The sequence below is a fragment of the Chrysochloris asiatica genome, unplaced genomic scaffold (genome assembly GCF_000296735.1).
Source record: "Chrysochloris asiatica unplaced genomic scaffold, ChrAsi1.0 scaffold00419, whole genome shotgun sequence".
Classification (NCBI taxonomy): domain Eukaryota; kingdom Metazoa; phylum Chordata; class Mammalia; order Afrosoricida; family Chrysochloridae; genus Chrysochloris; species Chrysochloris asiatica.
In genome coordinates, this window is record NW_006408937.1 from 104,458 (window position 1) to 114,778 (window position 10,321).

The 10,321-nt window shown below is 49.2% G+C and overlaps 1 pseudogene; it reads right to left on the reverse strand.

Moving 5' to 3' along the window:
* Window positions 1-9,032, reverse strand: part of LOC102823318 — a 21,474-nt pseudogene extending 12,442 nt beyond the window's left edge.
* Between the last annotated feature and the right edge of the window lie 1,289 nt (window positions 9,033-10,321).

Sequence of the window (10,321 nt, forward strand, 5' to 3'; positions counted from 1 at the left end):
AAAGTTTTGCTAAAGGTAATACAGAAATGGCTGCAATCATACATTGACAGAGAACTGGACACAAGACTTTTACCTGGTCATTTGTGGCTGGCTTCTTGTGCTATCGAACCAACAGGAAAAAAGGACAATTATTGTGTTAGTCAAGGTGAGTGACCCTGATTATCCACAGCACAGAGAATTGCTACAATACGGTGGGGTTTGGGAAAAGTCCATGTGAGGCCCACCGATTTTTATTAAGCGGGTGCCTCCCAGCACTTCTGTGTACAGTGGAGCAGACCAGCATGGACTCAGACCCATCAGGAATGAGGGCTTGGTTGAATCCCTCACACCAAGACTTGTAAGCATCTAGGATGTTGGCTGAGGGCAAAGGGAGAATGGAATACAGTGGAATTGCCAAATAAATAAATAAAAATAAACTCTATCCTTTTGTCTGAAAGCAGAAATGAAGGCTGTGACCATATGCCTACTTTATTTCTTTGCTATTTTATGTACGTTTTTATTTGTATTAGCCAATTTCTTCCCCTCCCCCGTCTTCCCTTGACCCATTTTATGCTCGTTATGTTGGTACTGTAGGATAAGCACTGGACTGCTAATCAGAAGACTGGCAGTTAAAATCCACCAGCAGCTCCGCACTGGTGAAATGAGGCTTTTTGCTCCTGTAAAGATTTATAGCCTCAAAAACCCTCTACAGGGTCGCTAGGAGTGAAGTCGACTTGATGGCATTGGGTGGGTTTGGTTCTTGGCTGTTGGTGGAAGTTAACTTTACAATTCACTCCATAGCCTATGGGTTATCCACCCAACAACATGAGAGAGCTCGAAAACATCAGCTGGAGATGGACAGGGCTTTGAGTCTCCACTGTAGCGGAGAGAGTGAGTGTATTTTTTATTTGTTGAGGAGAGTTGTATTGTAGTAGGCAGGAGACTGTTTTTGCAGTTATTTTCTGGCAACTTAAAAATGAATGAATAGCTCTAAGGCACTTGAAATAGTGTCTGGAACATAGTGTAATAATACATCTTTATAAAAAGAATTTGTATGAATGCAGAGTTGCCAAAGGGATGAACTCTTCTGGGTTCTGTAGTTTGGTCTTAGTGATTGCACAAGTTGGAGAAAACAAACAAACAAACAAACCAATGTGTCCAGGTTCCATTGGAAAGGATGTGGTGGCATCAGTGGTTAAACACTCCACTAATGTACAGGGTCGCTATGGGTCGGAACCGACTCGACGGCACACAACAACAACAACAACAATAGACAGGTTGGTGGTTTCACACCCCCCACAGGCACCTTGAGAGAAAGACCTGGTAATTTACTTCTTAAAGCAGTTCTATTTCGTGCACATAGAATCACCATGAGTCAGAACGAAATTGACAGCAACCAGCAACTAACAACACAAAGTGAGTCTACAAGTTCTGGTCTTTGTAAAGATGTGGGTTCTTTTTCTCCTTTCAGAAGTGGTATTTTATTGTTTAAGGGTCCGTACAGACACAAAGCCGTTTGAACTGGAAGGTCAGCAGTTCAAGCTCACCAGCTGCTCCCTGGAAACCCTATACAGGGTCGATATGGGTCGGAATTGCCTCAACAGCTGTTGAGTGCCATTGATTGCTCCCCTCACAATGTAACAGCACTCTCCTACTCTCTTCCCATTTACAATGGTCCTTCGTCCTTCTTTCCTATCTCTCCCTGCCTTCTGGATTTTCTCTCTAGGCAAAGTCTATCCTTCTGATCTCTTAGTTTTGATTGTTCTTTGAGTATGTACCTCTGTGGTGTTACAGTTCACCTCGCACGCAGGTCTATCATTTGGTTGAAAGTTAGGTCATTGGGGTGGGTTCAGTTGCAGACTGAAGGGTGTGTGAGGGCCACAGTTTCAGGGCTTCCGCAAGTCTCCATCTGACCAGTAAACCTGGTCTTTTGTATGATTTTGCGCTTTGGTCCACATTTTGTTCCCACTCTATCCAGGACCTTCTACAATGATACTGTCTTAGGCTGGATTCTCTAGGGAAGCAAACCCAGTGAAACTTTTGTATATTTCACTGGTTTTTCACATATGTATTTGTATATATCACATGCTGATATGTATATATGTTGTTGTTGTTAAGTGACGTCGAGTCGGTTCCAACCCACAGCAACCCTGAACAAGGTTTCTGAGGCTGTAAAGCTTTATGGGAGCAGAAAGCCTCATCTTTCTCCCGCGGAGCAGCTGGTAGTTTCGAACTGCTGACCTTGCAGTACACAGCCCGATTCGTAACCACTAGGATGTTTATATTAGGGAAATGGCTCACAACTGTAGAGGTGGGAGAGTCCCAGTTCTGGCTTAACTGAGCCAAGATCGGCAGGTGGGCCCAGTAGGCAGATAAGTAGACAGACGTCCCTAGTGAACCAAGATCAGTGGGTGGGCCCAGCAGACAGATGAGCAGACAAAAAATAGAGCAGGCCATTGGCTCAGGTTCCAAAGAATCAGGGGTTGGAGGACAACCTCATATGAGATCCAGATCCAGTGGGAAAGAGAGCAAGATTTTCCTGTATGTCCACTGTGTTCGGAGCAGATCACACCCCCAAGGAAACATCTTTTCAGTTGATTGGCTGCTCATAGCCAATCATCACAGAGTTAACGATGCCTCTATTAGATCTCACCATGGGGATAATCATATCTGATCTGCCAAACCATTGGGAATCCTGGCCCAGTCAAGTGAACACAAAGCCTTAGCTGTCACAGATCCCTCCAGAGCAGTTGGGAGTGGTAGCTGGCCACCATCTAGTTCTGGTCGCAGGGTTGTTGTTGTTGGTCAGTGCCTTCAAGTTAGTGTCAACTCAGAGCAACCCTATATAGGGTTTCCAATGAGCAGCTGGTGGGTTTGAACCACCAACCTTGCATTTAGCAGTCAATTGCTTATCCTACAGCACCACCCTAGGGCTCCATTAATCTATTGGAACAATTGCTTCCATGGGCCTTCAGTTTTTCACACTTCTTTGCTCCAGACAGGGAGAGACAACAGTCCAAATTCCTGACTCACATAACCAGCCTGTCCAATGGCTCCAAGTTTGGAGGGTAATTTCTTAGGCAGCCAAAAATATGGATAACGCATTTATCAATTCCACATTTTTTCATATGTACAATCCAGTAAAACCAATTCTATCAATCTTCCTGTGAAACTCTCACCAATATCCATGACCCTATTTTCCATCCCCGTGCCAGCTAAAGTCCAACATTCCCCTGCTCCCCTCCCTTATACTCTTTGTAACCAATGTTAAAATCTGCCCACTGTACATGTCTCTATTCTAAGTGCATCACGCAAATGAAATTAAACAATATTTGCCCTTTTGTGATTGCCTTAGTTCACCAAGCATAAGGTTTTCAAGGTCTTCCCATGTTGCGGCATGGATCAGGACTCTGTTTTCTTTTGTGGCTGAGTAATATGCCATGGTGTGTATATGCCACATTTGATTATGTGTTGAGGTGGACACTTGGGCGACATCCAGCTCTAGGCTGTTGAGGATAATGCTGCAGTAGACATTTGTGTACCAGAGACCATGCTCCTAACCACTGTGCTATGTGGAAACCCCTGTCACTTCTTCTAACACCCTCACTACCACCACATGGGTAATAAAGTCATAGCAAGAGGACACATCTGTCAGATTCAGCATGTAGTGAGGCAACTGCCAAGGGGCCTCAGAGAGACAAATGTGAAGCTCTACCACTTAACCTGACGGAGCCCCGCACAAATGAAAGAGAAAGCGTCGTCACCCTCGGCTAGTGCCAACTGAAGGATGTGATCCACGCCACCTGAGAGTCTGGGAGGCCAGGACATGGTTCCCACCACCCAGTATAGCTACCCAAACCTGAGATTCTGAACAAGGGGCCACCCCTCTCAGGGCCGCAGTGGAGCCAATTAACAAAACCCTGAGAGGCAATCGCACTGAAAACAATTGTACCTGGAGTCAGAGGCTCCAGGTGCTGGAGTACTCCTAATACATTTCTGCAAAGGGTTACTTTTTCCTGGGCCAGCAGCTCAGCTCCACAGCACAGGAACAACGGGGCAGAGAGGGGAACCAGCGAGTGCAGGCCCGATGGAGAGTAGGAAGAAAGTCAGCTTTTGTTCAGGATATGAGAGGCCTTGTCGCCAGGCTGAGCAGGGAAGGCTGGTAGGCAGCCCAGCGCAGGCTGGGACCCTATAGCCTCTTCCCATGCTCTACCTGACACCTTCATTTGGTGTTTTTGTTGTGGTTAAGGGCCCTCCACAGGGTCTCTGAGGAGTGGCTGGTGAGCGCCCCAGTGCCTCAGATACCTTGCACACACCCAAAAAGTTGCAAACGCACACAGTCTAAAAATCCAATCAATCAAACCTTGGAAGGTATAAACTGAATTCCCTGACACTCCCCTTCCCCACTCCTAAGCTGTGGCAGACAGAACTTTAAGATCGCACCCCCAGAGCCCCATACGTGTCGTACGTGCCCTGTATACTCTTTAAAGTACTTCCCGTAGAATCTTCAAAGTGTGCACTTTCGTGACTTTTGGTACCGTCACAGCGTCGGCCAGCCGTCAATTGTGCCCCATACGTGTCGTACGTGCCCTGTATACTCTTTAAAGTACTTCCCGTAGAATCTTCAAAGTGTGCACTTTCGTGACTTTTGGTACCGTCACAGCGTCGGCCAGCCGTCAATTGTACGTAGCTCCAAAACATTTCACTCAGTGCCAAGAAGAGCCTGTGCCCATTAAGAAGTTACTTTCTGTCCTGTGCCCTCCGAGCCCCCGGCACCTACCAATCAATCTGCTTTCAGCCTCTGTGACCTTATCAGATTGAGATGTTTCCTAAGATGGAAGGATAGAATTCGTGACCTTTTGTGCCTGGCTCATTTCCTTTATCTACATTTGTGGAGGCTCATCCATGTTTTTGGAAGGCTCAGGACTTCATTCCTTTTTAAGGCTGAGTAATCATCTGTCATTAACTCACAACTTGCTTATCCATTCACTGCTGGATGCACATCGGGATTGTTTCCACTTGTGCACACAGACTAGTAAGGACTGCTTTGAACATTCCTACACAAGTCTCTGCTTGGAGACTCGTTTCCAGTCCCTCTCAGTGTCTACCTACCGGTGCAACTGGCATCTGGTAACTCCGTTTACGGAGTCCTGCCGTGGCGCTGTAGGAGACGCACTGGACAGCAGACCACAAGGCCAGCGGTTTAAACCTACCCGATGCCCCTCGGAAACCCTATACGGCACTGAACAACAAGAACAATGGTGTGTTGGTGCTGTAGGACAGGTACTACTAGACTGCTAACCGCTGGTTCAAACCTACCAGCGGCTCTTCAGAAACCCCTGTACGGAGTCCCAGTACGTCAGAGCCGAGCCAGTGGTACTTAACAACCACTCAGTTGATAACCTTTTGAAGGACCAACAAACTGCTCTCCCCACCAGAAACACCATTTCTCACTCCACTCTCCACAGCCAAGAATGAAGGTTCCGCATTCTCCACATCATTAAAACCACTTGCTATTTTATTTTTCTTTAATTATTATTATAGCTGCTCCAAGGGTCCTTGCGTGGCGTCGTAGGATAAGCACTGGGCTGCTAACCACAGGACGGGCAGTTCAAAGCCACCAGTTGCTCCGCGGAAACCCTATGCAGGTTCGTTCTGAGTTGGAATCCACTCGCTGTCTGTCGCTTAACACCAACTACAAGTGTGTGTGAAGGGGTACTTGACTGAGGTTTTGGTGGGAACCTCTCTCATGACTAAGGTGTGTGCCAAATTCTGTCGTCTGAAGTTGACCAACTATGCGGTCAAGCTGGTGTTCTTACAGGTGTAAGTACCTCTTCTATAGCATGTACCTGCCCAGGAGTATTGGTCAAGTTGAATCGAATGATCAAAGAAATAGAGATTTCCTTTATTGCTTCTGTCTTCTGTGCTTTGCTCCGGAAGGTCTATCCCCACCCAAGCTAAACCCAGGTGTCCTTACATCGTCTTCTAATGCGTTCAATACTTTTGTTTCACCACCTGTCTGTCAGTTGGGACGTTTGGCGATCTGTGGTGGCTTGGGCATTGCTCTGGTGCTGGGACCTATGTGATGGGTGTGCCGCATCGAAGCAGTGTGCCCCCCAGTGGCGCTTTCAGACTAAGACACATTAGGCAGCAAGTCCTGGTGATCTACTTCCAAAACTCAGCCAAACAGACAGACAGACAGACAGACAGACAAGGTTTTGGCCCACAACACAATCTTATGTAATGCTGGAATGTGGGCTCCCAAGGCTGGAAGGTGCTTAAAATCCACAGTGGCCACAGCAGTGGACTCCAGCATGCCAGTGACGGTGAAGACGGCAAGGGACCGGCCAACGTTTCCTTGTGCTGTATGCGGTGTCGCCATGAGTCAGCGCCAGCTTCAAGGCAATTCACAGTCACGGACTCGACTGCTCACTCAAAGGTTGGCAGTGTGAGTCCATCTAGGGTTGCCTGACTTTGGCACTGGAAGATAAGCACTGAACTTCAAGGTTGGTTTGAATCTCAAGGTCGGCAAGTTCAAACCCACCGACACTTAACAACAACCAGAAGACCAGGGGTGCCTCGGAAGACAGGCCTGGCATCTCCTTTGGAAAACTCAGTCACTGGAGACCGGGCGCAGCACACTTCTACTCTGGCCCAAATGGGGTCTCCATGTATCCAAGTGCACTGATTGATCTTATCCATGACTTGTGCCGTACGTTTCCCCCCCACCAGCCCCCACCACTTGGGCCCGCCCAACCCTTGCTTCACGGCCTACAGATGTCACTGACTCAGCATCCAGGGAGCCGGGAGCCTCGGCAGTGGAGAAAAAAGGAGGTGCTGGCAGCAGCAGACCCCTGCTGGGGAAGGGCCAGCCTAGGACTTAGGCTGGACAACACAAATAACGAGGACGCTGGCGTCAGGGAGAGCACTTGGTTTAACTGTCCAGTACAGAAACTGCTGTTGGGGTGAAGTGCCGTTGACTCGGTTCCGAGTCATAGAGACCCTGTATAGGGTTTCCGAGAGGGGTGTGTGTGTTTGAACTTCGGACCTTGCGGTTACGAGCTCAGTGCTTATCCTACTGTGCAACACCGGGGCTCATTGGAGCAATGAATGTATCATAAAGAAAAAAGAAAAAGTCCAAATGTGCTTTGGCTGAGCACAACCGCCTGCAGGGACATAAGACGGCCGTGGGCCGTCAGGAGAAGCCTCTTGTGCATTGTACTTGACAAGCCCTACGGACTAGATTTTCCTCAGAATCAAGTGTCAACACCACTTCCTCATTGGCATTGAGTATCACAACTTAAAATAAATTATAGAGCCCTTAAGTCATTATCCCGGTTTTCAGTGTTGTTGTTGGTTTTTTTTTGTTTTTTGTTTTTTTGATTGCTGAGAATCTCCACAGTAAAACACGCACTAATTCCAATAAGTTTCTGAGTTTACCAGTTAGTGACACTGACGACATTCTGACCCTTTCGGACTGAGCTCTTCCCTCCCTCTGAACCTAAACTCACTGCCCGGAAGGCTCTTGTCTCATCTTCTGGGTTGCTGTTGTCCTCTTGATCCCATAAAGATAGTTTGTGCAAGAGCATAAAGCTCTGAGCACACAGGTTTGTCTTTGAAGTTGTCCTTTCATTCGGCCTCGGTGGTTTGCTGACCAGGTGCCAGAGGGGACTCACAATGGGGAGCCCAGGCACCACGGAACGAACGGTCAGCTGTCCCATCTTGCGTCATCCCCACAACTGATCGCAGATTAGACCATTGTCATCGTCTCTGGTGTTTTCCCTGTTTGATTTTCAGAGGTAGATTCCCAGGGCTTTCTTCTTTGTCCCTCTTTGGAAACTTCATGGAATCCTGGTCAGCATTAGAGCAAGGCGCATGCCTCCACTGATTGGCTGGGTGTGAGAGAGTCAAACCTGGGCCTCCTAAGTGGAAGGGAGGAATTCTACCTTTGAATCACCTGCATGGAGGCTCCGGGCGCCTTCAAGGTTTGATGAAGTTCCCCTCTGAATTCAGCTAACTTACCATGACTTTGAATGGCAGTCTCTATGTCTCTTACAGTAGCAGGAGGTTTGGTATTCTGTTAGGAGCTTCGCTTGCCTAAGGTCAGCCTTGATCGCTGATATTTTCGCAGAAAAAGACAGATTTTTCTCCAGGCCCCTAAATGTATTAGCAGAGAGTTGAGTCAGTTGGGTTCAGGTGCTGAGACGGATGATTCTAGAATGTTATCCTCCCCCGGAGAGGGTAAGAAAAGGTTCTTGACTCACTTTAGCGAGGCTTCCTGAGGAGAGCAGGGTGGTCAGCTTCCAAGCAGGTCTGACAAGGGCTTGTGCCATCAAGGAAAGGAGACTGTTCAGGGTTTCCTTGTGGGTACGGAGTGCGGCTGGGACACATGGGCAGGGGTTTGTGTGATCCTTTGTGCTTTCTGTTGACCCCCAAAGAGGGGACACCCAGGTTTCCTTCCCAGCGTGCTCAGGTGTGGGTCAGAGGGAGAAGAGGGACGGTGAGATTTACAGATTGTCAGGAGTCCGACATCAAACAGTGGAGCCACCTGACAAGCATGCCTGCAATCTACACTCTGCCTTCTGTCCCCCTTCCCCATGGCCCTGTCCTGCACACACATGCAGGCAGACATGGCATGCTGCTCCCTCCCCTTCTCTTCCGTGGCCGGTGGGTTCAAGGATCAAGGATTGATGTCTGTCTTCAGTGCTCTTGGCCTGTTCTTATCCCCAGTGTCTGGCCCAGAGCCTGCAGGCCTCCGGGCAGCCCCCTTCTCACACTCTGGCCTCTTCTTCTCCCCCCACTCCTGCCCCACCGTCAGACAGCTCGTCAAGGTACAAGAACACATGTGGTTTTCAAAAGTTGTTGGTTGTATTGTGATTGTGCAATCGTCACCGCCTGTGTTGGTGTGAGAGTTGTTCTTCAGGCGGTCAGCCTCTTCTCCAGAGCCTCCTCTGGGGACACAGCTCCTTGGGCTTTACCATGCACACGGCATTACTCGGCGTGGCAGGCTTCTTCAGGTGCTCCTGATCCGGATCTGCCTTGTTTGTGTTCATGTGGTTACTCTTGCTGTGCTTAAGACGACTATTGTGGGCCCTTTTATTTTTTCAGGCTTTCTTGAACCCTGTTGAAGGAAGGGCTAATTTCACCCCCATGACTATCTTCGTCATATGGTATGGGAGAAGAGGGAATTTGGAGGGAATGAATGGGGACTGTAAGGGAGGTGGCTGCCCCATAAGAAGGCGTGCAGCGTGAGGAGGGCTCTGGGCCAGGGGAGGACAGATCAGAGTCTTGCAGGAGAGAGGAGCATCATGGGTAAGGTCCTCGGACCCGAGTTCACAGTGGGGCTTCTCTTCCCCGCTGGGTGGCTTGAACTTGATTGCTTTTTGTGTTGCGCTTGGCTGCTGCACATCTGTGCTAGGCTCCCGTGGTTTCTCGGTCAACAGTTAGTTGCACGAACTCCTTGACCGAGCGAGAAGGTGCAATGGGTGTTTCAACCGACCACTCTAAGGTTCAGGGTCTCTTTTCCTGACAGGCACCCGGGCAGCAGATGCAGACGCATTCTGTAAGGTTCTAGGGAGCCAACTGCTTTCAGGCTGTAAGCTTAGCCTGCCACGTAGTAGCAGTTCCTACTGAGCCACTGCCCAGTGGCCTCGGGGGTCAGTTGTTCTCCCTGAGCTCCCTATGGAATTGGAGCCAACACCTGGTAGACACTCACGGCCACTCCTGTGAATCCAGTGTCCATCACAGCTTATGCTGGAAAGGAGACACACGGTCCATCAGAGTCACACAGATAGGTCCAGACTGCTACATATGACCTACAACCCACTACATGGAGCGCCACTCCATACCTCTGTCCCTAAATGGCGAGGATCGAAACTTCCCACTTTTAGGTGGCTCCACTCTCTCACAGAGGAGGATACTTAGGACTTGACCAATTCAGCACGGAGCATCTGAGCTCAAAGCGCAAGCTACCTAACCAGCAGCAGCTCAGAGCGCGCACTCCGCAGCAGGCAGCAGGGCATGTGAACAGGCCAACGCCGGCGAAGACAGGCTCCAGGTGGTAGTGGACAAAAGCGAGGCATCCTGTCCGAAGCACCGATTGTCGTGGACACCTCCCAAAGGCAGGGTGGACCCCTCCTACCACCTCAGATTTGGTTTGGATGCTGAGACAGATACTGCCAAGCGTGCATCGTGGTCTGAATATGAAAAGGCCTGTTACTCACATACGGACACTTTCAGGGGAGAGCAGAGTTGGCGCTCAGCAGGTCTGGAATGGTTGGGGGGAGCAGGTGGGACAGACTGGCCTGGGTCTGGAGGTGTGCGTGCTCCATTGCGGTTAGCG